A 17,093-nucleotide genomic window follows, 5' to 3' on the forward strand; every position below is an offset into this window, starting at 1 on the left:
CATTTGTCCAATTAGGTTAACCTTTTGATAGTTGATCGTTGGATAGTAGTAGAGACCGACTTTCGATTCAGATAGAATCAATGCCTAACACCTTCCAAATTTCGTAATTTGATCTTTTACCCCCACAATTTTCATCGTAGACCGACCCAAATCCATATATCTGAATACAAGAATCCGTATTCGATGTCACTTTTTAATTCCTAGACCTAGAACTAGGTGGTGACTTCCAAATGCATACCCTCACAATGGTCCATGTGATTTCAACATCCAAACTAAACCTTTTAAATAATTGATTATAATAGGCTCAATTCAAGGTGGTTGGGTATCCCAAAGTGAGCCAATGGGATCCGAAACAATGTATCTACATAGATATTGCAACACTAAGATGCTAAGTTTATCCGAAAATATATATATTTTTTTTCCTTTACATGATATTTGACATGAACAATTTATGATGGTTATTGGTCTACTCTTTACAATTCCATAACAATAACTATTGTATTAAGTCGAATAAAATTTGGGTCCATTAAATCGGTGAATATTTTTTAAAAGTATAAAAAGTACATTGATGATACTCTTCATGGAAAAATCAAATACAAATAAAGAATAAAGATTATGAAGATGATTTGATGGATTCCATGGCTTGAGGTAAATGTTTGACACTACAAGAAATTTGATATGTAACCGTAATATTTTTCATCGCTAAATATTCAAAAATTACCACTAAAAGTTTTAGTAGCAATATTTTTATTACGGTTACACCACGGCTAAAAATGCCATAGTTATCTGTTTTAATTACAACTTTTAAAAAATGTCACTAAAGATTATACATTTAGCTATGATAAATAAATCATCACTAAAAATATACTATTCAGTCATAAAATATATTACAACTAATATAAAAAGTTATTGTCACTAAATATACAAAATTGTCACTAAAACTTATCAAACTACTTGATAAAAATGAACTTTTAGTGACAACTTTAGATTAACTCCAACAATAAATTGTCACTTAAAAGTGCTAGATTTAGCGATAATTTATTTTGTGCGGGTAAATGTGAACCGTTAGTCACAATAATCAATTGCCACTAAAAAAAAAGTTTAAAAATAGATTTACTGTCGAATTACTTTGCGACTAAAAATGGACTATTAGCCACAACCAAAAAATCGTTACTAAAAGTTCCTAAAAAAATTTGGTATAACAAATTTAATGATGTTAAATTCTTTATATATAAATACACACTTGCTTTTCATGAACCTGCTTATATTTTAAATGAGAATATGAAATATTCATCACCTATAAATATTGAAATCAAAAATCAAATTTAATTCATTTAAATACAATATTCCAACATAAATTATTTAACTCATCATAAAAATAAAAATCTTAATCATAAAGATTTTGAGAAGTACTACATTATATCTATGACTTGCAAATAAAACAATTGACAAATGATGACATTACATTAAATTAAATGAATAGATAATATATATATATATATATAATATATATATATATATATATATATATATATATATATATATATATATATATATGGATCCCGTTCAGCACCCTAAGTTTTACCACACACTTTAACAAACGTGTTTTGTCTGACATGGGTTAGAAGTTTTGGAATGGGCTGATTTTTGATGAGGATGATCTCTATGGTGAGGAGATCATCCTCACCCAAAATCAGCTCATTCCAAAACTTCTAACCCCATCAAAAATGATTTACAAAAAATGGACGGTCCACGATTTTTCAACATGTAAACATGGGGCTAAACATTTCGGAATGGGCTGATTTTTGGGGAGGATGATCTTCTAATCATAGAGATCATCCTCACCAAAAATCAGCCCATTCCAAAACTTCTAACCCATGTAGGACAAAAAATGTTTGTTAAAGTGTGTGGTAAAACTTAGGGTGCTGAACATTTCCATATATATATATATATATATATTATATATATATATATATATAATTGGACCAAAAGTATATATATATAATTGGACCAAAAGTAGATCTCCTTGAAAAATAAAATTCAGTGAAACCTCTTTTATATTTCGAACATGTGAAATTATGACGTAACTCATAAGAAATCATTTATATTATAAGAGAAGATCCCAGTTAAAAAACATATATCCATATAAGGAAATCACAACATTCATTCATATTAATAGGTTCGAGACGAACATTTTTTTACCTTCTAACAAAAGAAATAACCGCATCACATCATTAATCGCCTCCTTTCAATATATATATATAGGGTAGCGATCCATGGCCAACAGTTTGGCAAAACATTTTGGCAACACATTTTTCAAAACATGGGTTAGAGGTCTTGGAATGGGCTGATTTTTGGTGAGGATGATCTCTACGGTGAGGAGATCATCCTCACCAAAAATCAGCTCATTCCAAAACTTCTAACCTCATCAAAAATGGTTTACAAAAAATGGACGGTTCACGATTTTTCAACTTGTAAAATGGGGCTAGAAGTTTTGGAATGAGCTGATTTTTGGTGAGGATGATCTCCTCACCGTAGAGATCATCCTCACCAAAAATCAGCCCATTCCAAGACCTCTAACCCATGTTTTGAAAAAGTGTTTGCCAAAATGTTTTGCCAAACTGTTGGCCACGGATAGGGACCCATATATATATAGGGAAATGTTCAGCAACAAACATTTTGACAAACATTTTGGCAAAACATTTTTGAAAATATGGGTTACAGGTTTTGGAATGGGCTGATTTTTGGTGAGGATGATCTCTACAGGGAATAGATCATCATCACCAAAAATCAGCCCATTCCAAAACTTCTAACCCCATCAAAAATGGTTTACAAAAAATGGACGGTTCACAATTTTTCAACCTGTTAACATGGGGCTAGAAGTTTTGGAATGGGCTGATTTTTGATGAGGATGATCTCCTCACCGTAGAGATCATCCTCACCAAAAATCAGCCCATTCCAAAACCTATAACCCATGTTTTGAAAAATGTTTTGCCAAAATGTTTGTCAAAATGTTTGTTGCTGAAAGGGACCCATATATATATGGGTCCCATTCGCCACCCTTAGTTTTACCACACACTTTAACAAACGCGTTTTGTCTTACATGGGTTAGAAGTTTCGGAATGAGCTGATTTTTGGTGAGGATGATCTCTATGGTGAGGAGATCATCCTCACCAAAAATCAGCTCATTCCAAAACTTCTGACCCCATCAAAATTGATTTACAAAAAATGGACGGTCCACGATTTTTCAACGTGTAAACATGGGGCTAAACATTTCGGAATGGGCTGATTTTTGGGGAGGATGATCTTCTAATCATAGAGATCATCCTCACCAAAAATCAGCTCATTCCAAAACTTCTAACCCATGTAGGACAAAAAACGTTTGTTAAAGTGTGTGGTAAAACTTAGGGCGCTGAACATTTCCCTAAGTTTTACCACACACTTTAACAAACGTTTTTTGTCCTACATGGGTTAGAAGTTTTGGAATGAGCTGATTTTTGGTGAGGATGATCTCTATGATTAGAAGATCATCCTCCCCAAAAATCAGCCCATTCCGAAATGTTTAGCCCCATGTTTACACGTTGAAAAATCGTGGACCGTCCATTTTTTGTAAATCAATTTTGATGGGGTCAGAAGTTTTGGAATGAGCTGATTTTTGTTGAGGATGATCTCCTCACCATAGAGATCATCCTCACCAAAAATCAGCTCATTCCGAAACTTCTAACCCATGTAAGACAAAACGCGTTTGTTAAAGTGTGTGGTAAAACTAAGGGTGGCGAACGGGACCCATATATTATATAGGTCCTGTTCAACAACAAACATTTTGGCAAAACATTTTTCAAAACATGGGTTAGAGGTTTTGGAATGAGCTGATTTTTTGTGAAGATGATCTCTACGGTGAGGAGATCATCCTCACCAAAAATCAGCCCATTCCAAAACTTCTAACCCCAGTTTACAAGTTGAAAAATCGTGGACTGTCCATTTTTTATAAACCATTTTTTATGGGGTTAGAAGTTTTGGAATGGGCTGATTTTTGGTGATGAAGATCTCCTCACCATAGAGATCGTCCTCACCAAAAATCAGCCCATTCCAAAACCTCTAACCCATGTTTTGAAAAATGTTTTGCCAAAATGTTTGTTGCTGAACATTTCCCATAATATATATATATATATATATATATATATAATATATATATATACACTAAGCAATGAAAAATGATTTCAGGCTTACAAAAAGTAATAAATATATATAAAAACATTTTTCATGAATATCACATTCACATCAAGAAATCTAATCAAGATGGATTTATCCGATGCCCTTAAATCCAATTCGAGTATATTCGTAGCACTTAAATTTGCAGCATCATAGGCAAGGAGACCCACCACCGGTGCCATATATGTGTATCTAGGTAATGAGTAGTAGACTAAAGACCCATCACCCAAGTTGTAACCAGAACAAGTCTTTCCACAAAAGGTTGTTCCACAATTCCAATTGGAATCTCAAACTACTTGAATCATCCTGACCCTAGAAGTTTTTCTCTACCTCAGGGTCAATGTTTCGTTCTTCTCTCGACTGAAACAGGAATGTCTCAGATGAAATGATAGGAAACTTGAAAACATAATTCCAGTCCTATTTCCTATGCATTGAGATTTATGTGAGACATCACTATTACATAGTATTGTTTGCTTTTGAGAAATTGATTTCTTAAATTTTGAACTATATTATTCATTGATTTATTGAAGGTGGATGTTCCACTGCATCAGTCCCTTGTCATGGCCGCATTGGTTAATCTAATATGTTCAAACAATTCCAGCAATACATTCATGATCTTGTGTATTTGGTGAACATGTTAGTTAGTGTCAAATGGACCAGTATTTGTTAATTTCTGATTCAGTAGTTTTAGAAGATGTTTTTTAGCATCTTCATTAGTAATTTTGTTATAAAATCACAACATAAGTGAGGGATCACACATAGTGTTTGTTCATGTTTTTATGTTGTAGTAATATCATGACCGTAGTTTTAATATGTTACAAATAAAATTATAATATTCGTTATGGAACTATGGCTTGCTCGTATATATCTTTTTGTTGAGCCAAAGGGCCAAAAACCTGCAAACTTCATGTTTGTAGATTAAACTGAAATATAGGTTTTAATAATAATTAAAAAAGAAAATTTTACTGCCAACCATTCAAGAGGATTTCAACTGACTTCTAGTATTCCACTTTTGATGGGGTGGTTAGAAGTTTCGGAATGGGCTGATTTTTAGTGAGGATGATCTCCTTACCATAGAGAACATCCTTACCAAAAGTCAGCCCATTCCGAAAATTTTAACCCATATAAGATCAAAAAAATTGGCTATGGTGTGGGGAGCCCTTGGTAATAATTAAAAGCTCGGAGACAGCACCAAGGAAGATATGCATGTTAAGTGAAAATCATAAAGAGAAATAGTCTGTACCTTACCTCATGAGTTGGAGCCTAATTCTGCTGCCTATTCAACCAGCATATCCACTCAACTACAATTACCAAGCATTTATATTGGGATATCAAGAACTGAGATAAGAAAAAAAGTTGTTTCTTAGTGGGGATGCTTCAGCTGTAAGTACTCAAAATTAAGAGAATGGCCATGCTTTACTCTGAAGGGTCAAAAAACTAAAAAGAACAAAATCACTCCAAGTTCTAATCTCACTCCCAATGTACTCCAACTTTACAATCAAATCACATTCAGGCATTTTCCCAAAGAATAGGAGAAAAATGGAATTTGTATTTGAATCAAAATCTTACTTGGAATGGAGGTAGGATCCTCCTCTTCTTTGAATATCACCCATCTTTTTTCTTTCGCCAAAGGGAAAGAACTATTAAGAAAACAAGCGCAATCAAAACAAGAAAACAAATCGAAAAAGAAACCAAGCACAAGATGCAATCACACAAAGAAAATACAAAGATTTTACGTGGTTCCCTCTACATTGAGGTACGTCCATGGAACACACCGATTCCACTATGAAGGAAAAACTTGTAGTTACAGATTACATCCTTTCACCAAAAAACAAGAAATATATATATCCCAGGAAACCTAACTAAGGTTTTACACAATATCAGTGAAATTACGAAAATACCCTTGGGGAATTTTCTTTTGGGGGTTTCACCCCCCAATGAGCTCATTGCCGAGCTCGACCAATGTAAAGGCGTGGCTTGATTTATAGTACCTCCTTATTGACTAGTACTATCAAGCTCCACAACAATCTCTCACCTGGAGACTAATCAAGAATCTCTCTCACTAACACTTGTTGCATATGATAAGTAACGCCTCCATAACAAACTCGATGTGAATCATCCTTATCTTCTAAGCTTGAAGACCAAGAGAAACTGAACAAGTCTTCAACTTATGAATAGTAACTACTTTGGTGAACATATCTGCAGGATTCACACTCGTGCGAATCTTTTCCAAAGTAAACAGCTCCTTCTCTAGAACTGAACGTATAAAGTGATATCTGATGTCAACATACTTCGTCCTCAAATGAAATGTTGAGTTCTTCGCTAGGTGAATTGCACTTTGACTATCACTATGCAACTTACAATCATTTAGCACCTTACCCAACTCCTTCAAAAGAGATTGAAGCCATATCATTTCCTTGCACGCTTCTATAACTGCAATATATTTTATTTCTGTAGTCGAAAGAGTAACTATCTTCTATAATCTTGAAACCCAACTCACTGTTGCACTACCCAATGTAAAGACATAACCTGTAGTGTTTTTCTGCCATTTAGGTCTCTTGCCATGTTAGAATCAACATACCCCTATAGACTGATCTTTGCTCCACCATAACATAAAGATAGATCTGTGGTACCCCTCAAATACCTCATAAGCCAGTGTATAGCCTTCCAATACTTTTGTCTTGGATTATTCATAAATCTGCTCACAAGTCTCATTGTTTGTGTAATGTCTAGTTTGATACAGACCATGACATACATAAGGCTACCAATTGTTGAAGCATAGGGAACCTTTAACATGTATTCTCACTCCTCATCTGTAGTTGCTTCTTGCCTTCTTGAAAGCACAAAATGACTTGCTAGAAAAATGCTCACTAGTTTTGCATGATTCATGTTCAGTACTCTTTCAATGTATTGTGCCTTGAGATAACCACAATCTTTTATTCTTCCTATCTCTACTGATCCATATACCAAGGATTTGTTTTGATGCACCCAAATCCTTCATAGAAAACTCTTCAGAGAGTTGTTCCTTTAATCTTGTTATTTCAGTCATGTTTGATCTTGCAACAAGCATATCCTATATACAAGAAAATAATGATGTAGGAGTCATCCAACTTCTTAAAATAATAGCATTGATCAGCATTACACCTTGTATACCCACTTCCAGACATAAAGTTATCAAACCTTACGTACCACTATCTAGGTGCCTATTTCAACCCATACAAACTCTTCTTCAACTTACATACCAACTCTTCCTTTCCTGATGCCTCATATTTCTGTGGTTGCTCATGTAAATATTTCATTCAAGTCACCATGAAGAAAAGTTGTCTTCACATCTAGTTACTCTAGATGTAAGTCTTCTACTGCAACAATACTCCAAAAAGATCTAATGGTACACAACTTCACAATAAGAGAAAAAAATCTTTGTATAATCAATACCTACCTTTTGCTAAAATCCCTTCACAACTAATATGGTCTTGTATCATTTGGTCCATCATGTTCTTCTTTTAACTTGTAAACCCACTTATTATGCAAAGCCTTTTACTCATTGGGTAGCTCAACCAAATCCCAAGTTTGGTTCATAGATAATGAGTCCATCTCATCATCCATTGCCTGCTCTTACTTAACCTTGGTCTCAAGCTGCATAGTTTCATCATAACACTTTGGTTCACCATTGTCAATCAGCAATAAATGTATAGAAGAAATATACTGAACTAGAGTTTTTCTTTGTATAGCTCTAGTAGATCTTCTAAGTCCAAGTGGAGGAACCTCAGTGAGAGGGCTTCAGTTTCCTCCTGTCTGTTTTCATCTACTAACTTAAACACAATCCTAGATGGTGCATCATCAAACTCAACATGCCCATCATCCTTGGAATTCGGACGAGCTTCTCTTCTTTCCACATTCTTCATATACATTACGTTTTTATTAAATGACATCCTTACTTCTATTGACTTCTCGATTTTCTAGATCCCAAAATCGATAGCCAAATTCATCAATGTCATACCCAATGAAAATACACTTCTTAAACTTAAGATCTAACTCGCTCCTTTCATCAAAATCAATATGGACATAAGAAGTACAACCAAAAAATTTTAAGTGGGATAAATTTACCTCCTTTCCTGCCCAAGCTTCTTCTGACAGACCAAACTTCAAAGAGACTGAAGGTTTTCTGTTGATCAGGTTTGTAGCAATGTTCACAACATTTGCCCAAAAAGACTTAGGCAACCTAATATGTATCCTCATGCTCTTGGCGCGTTTTACAAGGATTATGTTCATGTGTTCTGCAATGTCATTTTGTTGAGGTGTCTCAAGAATAGTTTTTTGTTTTCTAATCCTAATTTGTGCACACCAATCTTCGAACTCATCACTACAATACTCTCCACCATTGTCTGACCACAGGCACTTTAACTTCAACCCAGTTTAATTCTCAACCAAGGCTTTCCAATTCTTGAACAAGCCAAATACATCAAACTTCTGCTTTAGAAAGAAGATCCAAAATTTTCTTGTGTTGTCATCAATGAAGGTGATAAAATAACTAGAACCACCAAAAGAAGAAAGTTTGGCTGGCCCCCACACATCAATGTGAACTAACTCAAATTTATTTGATTTTGGGGTCCTTCCAAATTTTGAGAAACTTACCTTCTATTTTCCAAAGATGCAATCTTCACAAAAGTCCAAGTTCATCTCCTTTGGCCCAAATAATTTACCCTTGGAATACGTAACCTTCATCCCCTTCTATCCCATGTGTCCACGCCTACAATGCCAAGTATAAGCATCAGTGCCTGTAGAAACCACTATTATAAAACTATAGGTCCCAGATGTAACATAAAGGGTCCCCTCTTTCTTGCCACAAGCTACCATCATAGATCATTTGATCATCTTCTAGGATTCACCCAAGAACATGGTGAGTATCCCCAACTCTGCAAGTTGTCTTACTGAAATTAGGTTCCTCTTCAACTGTGGAACACATCTCACATTTTTCAACTATAAAAACGCCACATTCGACAGATCTATCTACACATCACCCTTACCAAAAATATTGCAAAGCTTATTATCCCCGAGATGGACTCTATCAAAATTAATTTGTACATAGTTCTGTAGAATGTTTTTATGAAAAGTAACATGGAATGATGTTCCAGAATCTACTACCCATATGTCATTGTGTGCAGCAACAAATAAGATCAAAGCATCAAAATCACTATCATTTGAAAAGTTACAAATTCTTTACCTTCTTGATTTTTGATTTCTACAGGTTTCTTTGCAGTTGCAGTCCCTTTTGAAGGTCATGACCCCTCTTCCCGTAATTCCAACAACCATCTCCTTTTGCCTGTGGTGTTCTGGACTTGCTCCTTTTTTAACTTGATCGCCTTTTACCTTGGTTTTCCTGTTGGATTTCCTTCCCCTTTCCTCAGCACTCAAGGCATTCCCCAAAGTATCAGCTGATCCCGAGAATTTTCTACGAGTTTCCTCGTTTAAGATGACGCCAACATAATCAAACTTCAATTTTTCGGAACCAAAAGAATCACTTACAACTATTACCAGACTATCCCAACTATCTGATAATCTAGATAAAATCAATAAAGGCCCTGATTTCATCTTTAAAGATAATCTCAACGGATTATGACTGTATTGACTTCGTTCAAATGCTCAGTCACGCTACCACCGTTGACCATATTCATGTTGAATAACTTTTTCATCAAAAAAATTTTATTTGAGGCAGAGGGTTTCTCGTACATCCTTGACAAAAAGGCCATCAAATATGTTGTAGTCTTCTCCTTATAGATAATAAAAGCCACAGATGTAGCGAGAGATAATCGAATGGTACCCAGGGCTTTCCTGTCAAAATCTCTCAGTCTTCATCTATCATGTTCGTCGGTTTCTTCATTTTTCCTCCCAGAGGACGATAAAGGTCCTTCTGATAAAGAACATCATCGATTTGCATCTTCCATAGTCCGAAATTCAAACCATTGAACTTCTCGATTCTTACCTCTTTTTCAGCCATTGCTCCCACTTGAATTAAAACTTAGCTCTGATACCAATTGTTAAGAGAACAAGCGCAATCGAAACAAGAAAACAAATCAAAAAAGAAAACAAACACAAAATGCAATCATACAAAGAAAACACAGAGATTTTACGTGGTTCCCTCTAAATTGAGGTATGTCCATGGATCACACTGATTCCACTATGAAAGAAAAACTCGCAGTTACAGATTACATCTTTTCACCAAAAAATAAGAAATATATATACCCTAGGAAATCTAACTAGGGTTTTACATAATATTAGTCAAGCTCACCACCAAGCTCGACCAGTGTAAAAGCACAGGTTGATTTACAGTACCACCTTGTTGATCAGTACAATCAAGCTCCACAAACCACAACAGGAACGAAAAAAATGGCATTAATATTGAATTTAACAATGGGTAAAATCCATAAGCACATTAACCAAATACAATATGAATGCCATCTACAATCACTTGTGGATAAAAATATGAAAATTGACACCAAAAAGTTCCTTAATCTCATGAGGGAATCGGTAAATTTGATAAAAGAAGAAATCTCATCAACAAATGTAATTTATACCTCTATACATATAAAAAGATCACCATCATCAGCAGAATATATACCTTATCCCAAATATTGGGGCTGATCGGCGCCACAAATTCTACTTCGTTCAGTGTTTGAAAAATTGCATCAGCATCATAGCATTTTACAATATAATTTTCTAATCCCATGTTGAGGAAACGTCGAGGAACTAAATAATTACAATAAAAAAACCAACCTTTACATCCTAATAATCCAATTTAAGACAACCCATGTTAGCACATAAAATTCATTATAGATGGAGGATCTTACCAATTTTGTTGCAAGAGGATTTTCAACAAAATTTGAAACAGATCATCCATGGGTTTCCCCAACTCCCTCTCTATAGTATGGCAATGCAATTAGAAACTTCTAGTTAAAATTGCCTATGGTGTAAAATAGCAATTAAAATGGCACATGGTGGACAGACGCATGAATTTTACCCACAAGATCAGATTCATTCACTACACCAAAAATCACAATTAAGAACGGTAATTAACCGTTCTTAATACATCTGGAACCGTTATAAATAGTTTCCAAAAGGGGTGTTCCTAATATTAAGGAACCGTTGGCAATTGTTCTTGCTTGTGGTAACTAAATTTCCAACTGTTTTCAAAAAGTATCAAGCAAACAGTTGCAAACCATTCTTGGTTAAAAAATAAACTTGTAAAAAAAATGAAAAATAGAAAACACTCCATATATAGGCATTCATCAGATATATTGATACAAAAGAAACTAATACCCAAGGTATTTAAGTCTAATCGTTTTAACAATAACCACAAAAAAGATTATCCTCAGAAATCCCTACAAATTGACATCAATCAGAAATCTCTCGTTAGCCTCTCCTTTCACCAAATATCAATGATCTCATTCCCTCAGGAAGCTCAAGTTCTACAAATGTACTAGTTCATAACATAAAGCGGTCTACTTGGAAGAAGGGGGCATTAATAGAACAAAAACAAATAACCAGGACATACCACCAAGATGATGTTAGATTTCGCGTTTTCCTGTCCAGCTGAAGGTTTTCCAAGGCACTCGCAGCTCGAATTATGTCCTCTGAGAGCTCATCACTATCATATCCTCCAAGGATATTCATATTTCCAATAACCAGGAATGGAGTAGCCCATTCTCCTATCTGGAATGCCACAAAGACTTGGGAAAGAAATAGCAGCAAAGTAGATAAACATATGCACGAAAGAAGCGAAGTTTGATTACTTAACAGAAGCTTGGGAAACAGGAATGGACCTATCACATCCATAGAATGGGACACATGTACTAGGAGTGAACAAAGAAAAAAAAAATCAGAAGCAATAGGATTATTAGGCATATCGCATCCATAAAATGAAATACATGAATTGAGAGTGAAGAAAGAGAAAATTAAAAGCAATTGCATTATTAGGCCAAGTTAAGGTGCTATTGTACCTTTCCAATGGTGGTAAGCCCCCAACATCAGTCTTCTTCTAGTTACCCTTTCTTGAAACAAGTTCTGTTGAGAACATAATTCAGAACTAAGTATGCATTCCGATAGAATTCAGAATCTGGACTGTCATGTCAGCCCCCAATCGATGTTTTCTTAAATCCCATCTGAATTAGCAAAACAATTCCACTGACCTTTTGAAAACAACAAAAATCCTAAATCTTAGTTATTTGATTTGAAAATTTCAATTGGAGCACTACCCATCCATTATATCATTCTTGTATTGTTTAAAATATGTTTACGAGGTAGAAGGAACAAAACTTGAATTGCAAATACATTTTAAAACAGAAAAAGGCAAAGAAGAATAAGAACCAAAGCTGACCTCAATAACATATGAAGTAGAAAGTATAGCTCTCAAGTTGTTCTTTTCCAGCACAATCCATGAAACTAAAATTACATAATAGCGTAACAAAAAAAATTTATTATAAATTAACAGAACTATTTTCTCACTTATTTGTGCATGTGTGAGTTGCTAACCATAGGAAATACGGCGGTAGAGCAAGGAAAAGAGGCATTACAAGAAGTTTGTAACCATATGTAAACTCAGTACACAACCACAATACATGATGCTGCTTAAGTGACGTCTTTTGTATCTCCTTCTCATCCTGTTTAAATCATAGACCGCCCGACAAAGTCAGTAGTGCATGAGCATTAGAGAAAATAACAACAATGAAACTCCATCTAAACCAAGGGGCAATAGTTCTACCAATTCAATCATGAAAAGCAAGTTCCTAAAGTGTAATTAGAAGGGGGGGAATAGATGATTTTGAACCAGGTCTCGAAGATTCTAATGTTAAATAGTTTTTACAATAATCTGACTACTTATTAAACCAAATCTGTAACGTTTTTAGGTTAACCTTCTCAAGATATGACTTTAAGAGAGATTAAACCATCATCAAGACCACCCCACATGAATCCGTAACAACTCGATATTTTGTAATTATTGCCCATAAACAGAATGTCCATATACATCCCATTTGGAGTGAAGTATACGAGTACCATTGCTCCTAAACATCATAACATCCACACATGGAAGCAATTCCTATATCAGAAACTCACGATCCAGTCACCAATTGTGGAAAAGGTTCCCTCTATCAGAGTATCGATGGTTATAAATCAACGAAATAGAAACATATTTGTAACCATCCAAACATCCCCAATAGTTGTGTAGAAGATTGCCTTAATTTAACAAGTTTTGATTTGACCCAATAGGTCTGCAATGGGAACCCATTGACTGGTAGCTAATGACTTTTGTACGTATGCATCTCCACATGTAGATGGTATAATAAAGTAGTAATATGTTTAGCCTTGTTTAAAGCAAAACAAGATTTCTTACACAAACACAACTAAACTTTATTCAGAATCATTCTTTCTTACTAGAGAACACAAAACAAAAACTCAATTCAAAGGAAAGGGAGACAGTTTCATATTGTCCCCGAAAACAACTTACCACTTATCTCATCCTGAAATTTGAGAACAATTCATATGGGTTTGGTTCCATACCATTGGAGCTTTTGGTTGAAGCTGGGTAGAATGTGTCTAGGGGCACTGTATATCTATGTGGCCATGACAGTCAGAAACAATGGTTGGAGTGCTTTTGGTAAAACAAACTAACATCATGCCACGTGAACTATGGTTCTAACCCATGCCACATCAGAGGGAATATGGGGGCACCCATGTGTCAAAGGGGGTGTCAGAAAATCACGACTCTTTGGAAATATCAAGGACCGATTGGTATAGTTTTGGATAATGCCCTACTTAAGAGGTGTGCACGGCCAAAGGATTTTTTTTCAACTCTTTTCCATAACAAAACCAAGATCTCTTGGGCAGGCAGAATGGCTTGCACCAAACATTTTGGTGCTAGATAGAAACCATAACTCAAAACTTTCAATCTTATCGAGGTCAGTAATCTTATCACATTAACGACATTTTTTGTAAAATATAATAGTAATCTAATATGTTTTGAAGGTTGTAACTAGCTTTACAACATCTGGTGGTAGACGATCGAGAGAACCCAATTACAAATGGGTTTGCACTAAGAAACACACCTTTTTCCATTAATATGCTTTTTGAAGATGTAGTTAGATAAATGAATACAGAAATTAAGAATATTAAAAACTAAAACATGAATGTATATGATAAAAACTAAGAATTAAAGGTAAATAGGTAGAAATAAGAAAATGAACATTTTTAGATATAAAGCCGTAGTTAAAATTGAAGGATAAACAATATCTTAAGGACAACACTTTTGATATTTAGGTTCAATTATATATAGATAAATTGGTAAGGATGTGACAATATAATTAGTCAGATACAGATATAAGTATGTGAGCATCTGATGTGTGTTTCTTTTTTAGATAGGTACTGCTTCTGGAGTGTTATGTGATGGGTACAAAAATTGTATAACTAGATACATGGTGTTCTAGTTATTGAATTGCTGCCAAGGTCACTGGGTGTCCTAACTTCAAATAAAAGCAAGAATAAAGAAAAAAGGGTATCACTTGAAGTGAAAGAAAATATCGAAAAACAGGGCCGTAAAAACAGACAGGGCATGTTATCACCAAAAGCATTAATCCCTGTTTTGTATCTTAAAAGCTATGAATTTCTCCTCCAAGAAGATCCAAGAAATAAAAAAACTTCATGAAGGGGGAAATAGGGAACTCCATCACGAAGTTAATTTCATTTATTCATTCACAAAACTAAACATGTTGGTGTTGAGGTGCCTTAATCTAAGAAAGAAATCCACAACAATGAAAAAGAAGAGAAATTTCCCAAAATAATAATAAAACATGAAAAACGATAGATCCTTAACACACATTGCAGGAAATGAAAACATATTAGATTACAGAACCATGAATCTGAAAACAATATCAATAAAAACCACAAACAAACATGCATTTTGCATACATATGTTCACAAATGCTTCAATAAAATTTGACAATTGGAAAATCTGTTAGCAATGTGTTATATAAAATGATGAAACCCAAATTCAAACCATTCTCGATGAAAGGAACACCATTCTAAAACCTCCATGCATGGAATAGAACTCAATTGTAGATCCATTAAAACCCAAAACAAAAATAAACATAGCAACCATAAAAACAAGGAAAAAAAAACACTCAGATTTGAAGGATATAAGAATCAAACATAACCTAATATAAATATCTAATCCATTTCCATCGAAAAACCAACGCTTTCAACCTTCCATGAAAGAGAAAAGCTCGACTTCAGATCAATAAACCAGAAAACGAAACCATAAATCAAACGAAGAATAGAACTGTAAGAGATCTAGAGTGGGTTTTTGAGAAGGATGGACTTACAGATGAGATTTGGAATGGTTTGATCAGTGGCACTGTGTGAGTTATCAATCGAAACTGGGAGATTGAGGAACGCCAAAGAGAGCGAGAGGTCGTTCGGTGTTTTCGATCGTTCGATGTTCTCTTAATGTTTGGTTTGATCGAACAAAATCAAGAAGGCGCTGTAGTTATCAATCGAAAAGGTGAACAGTCAAGATTGGAGTGAGTTTGGCTCGGGAAGAACACGAAGAACTCTTCCCCTTCAAACAATTAAAAAAAAAATTAAATTTAAATTTAAATAAAAAATCTAATTTAGTTAAATAAAAAATAATTTGATGGAGCAATTGATAATTTATAGGCCCACTGGTAGGGGTGCAACTCAGTCCTGTTCAAATCGAGAACAAAACAAAACCAAATGCTTTGGATTGGTTTGGTTTAATTTATAATGAACTTCGATTTGGTTCGGGTTAACAAAGTAGAGAGCAGACCAATTTGATTCGATTTTTGGTTCACGTCTTGTATAGAACCGATCCAAATCAAGAATTAAATCTTTATATTAATACAATTATAAATAAATATTATTAATCTTTTTATTAAATTATACGCATGTTTTATGGATAAATTGATTATTATTCTTATGAGTAGATTAATGACATTTTTTTGGATGAATGGATTGATGACTCTTTAATTGACGGAAAAATTATTGATTTTATTATTTTGTTAAATGAATGCATTACTGATTTTTTTTTTTTTTTTTTTTTTATTGTTGATGGATAGATTAATGAATCATTATATGAGATTTCATTTTCATATTTATTAATTTGTATTAAAAATGTATTGATTCAATTAGGTTTTTAAGATATTGGCAACCCTTAGAACCAAACCTATTTTAGCTCGATTCGTGTTGGTTTGATTTGATGGCAATTTGGTTCGTTTCCGATTCTATTTTAATGGAATCAACCTAGGTTGATTTGATTCCAATTTGATCCAAATCGAACCAAGTTGCACTTCTACCCACATGAATAGATGCCTAATATGGGAAAAGAAATAAGATTTCCTATGGATTCATATTTTTGGGTTCTGCGTATTTTTTTCCTTTTTTTTTCCTTTATTAACATAATAATAATAATAAACCCAATGCACTTTCAAATTACAAAAATATTGCCATTTGAGGTCATTTTATAAACTTTTGTTCAATAATTAAGTAAAACTAATCATTAGTGACAACAACAAAATGTTGCCACTAAGACCTTACATCTTTAGTGGCAACAAAAAAATTTGTTACTAAATTTCTCCATATGGTCATAAGTAATTTTATAAATTTTTGTTGGATAATGAAGTAAAATTAATAATTAGTGACAACAAAAAAAATGTTGTAACTAAAACTTTATACCTTCAGTGACAACAAAAAAATCTGTCACTAAATCTCTCCATGCGGTCATTACGTTAATTTTAAAAATCTACAATTATAAATTAGTGACAAAATCTTATTTTCATCACTAAAGATATATTTTAGTGGTGAAAATTAAATTT

The 17,093-nt window shown here is 34.0% G+C and overlaps 1 long non-coding RNA gene across 6 annotated transcripts; it reads right to left on the bottom strand.

Moving 5' to 3' along the window:
• Positions 1 to 4,215: 4,215 nt before the first annotated feature.
• Positions 4,216 to 15,927, bottom strand: LOC147401787 (uncharacterized). Of its 6 annotated transcripts, XR_015178702.1 has the most exons (6): positions 15,585 to 15,927; positions 12,783 to 12,869; positions 12,210 to 12,273; positions 11,061 to 12,062; positions 5,782 to 5,832; positions 4,216 to 5,550 (listed from the first exon to the last, which is right to left on the bottom strand). It is a non-coding gene; the product is annotated as an uncharacterized LOC147401787 (long non-coding RNA). The 6 variants fall into 6 exon arrangements; XR_015178703.1 differs by lacking the exon at positions 5,782 to 5,832 and having other exon boundaries at positions 15,585 to 15,925; XR_015178701.1 differs by having other exon boundaries at positions 4,216 to 5,832; positions 15,585 to 15,925.
• Positions 15,928 to 17,093: the final 1,166 nt, after the last annotated feature.

The sequence above is a fragment of the Akebia trifoliata genome, chromosome 5 (assembly GCF_017979445.1).
Source record: "Akebia trifoliata isolate Shusen 1 chromosome 5, ASM1797944v1, whole genome shotgun sequence".
Lineage (NCBI taxonomy): Eukaryota > Viridiplantae > Streptophyta > Magnoliopsida > Ranunculales > Lardizabalaceae > Akebia > Akebia trifoliata.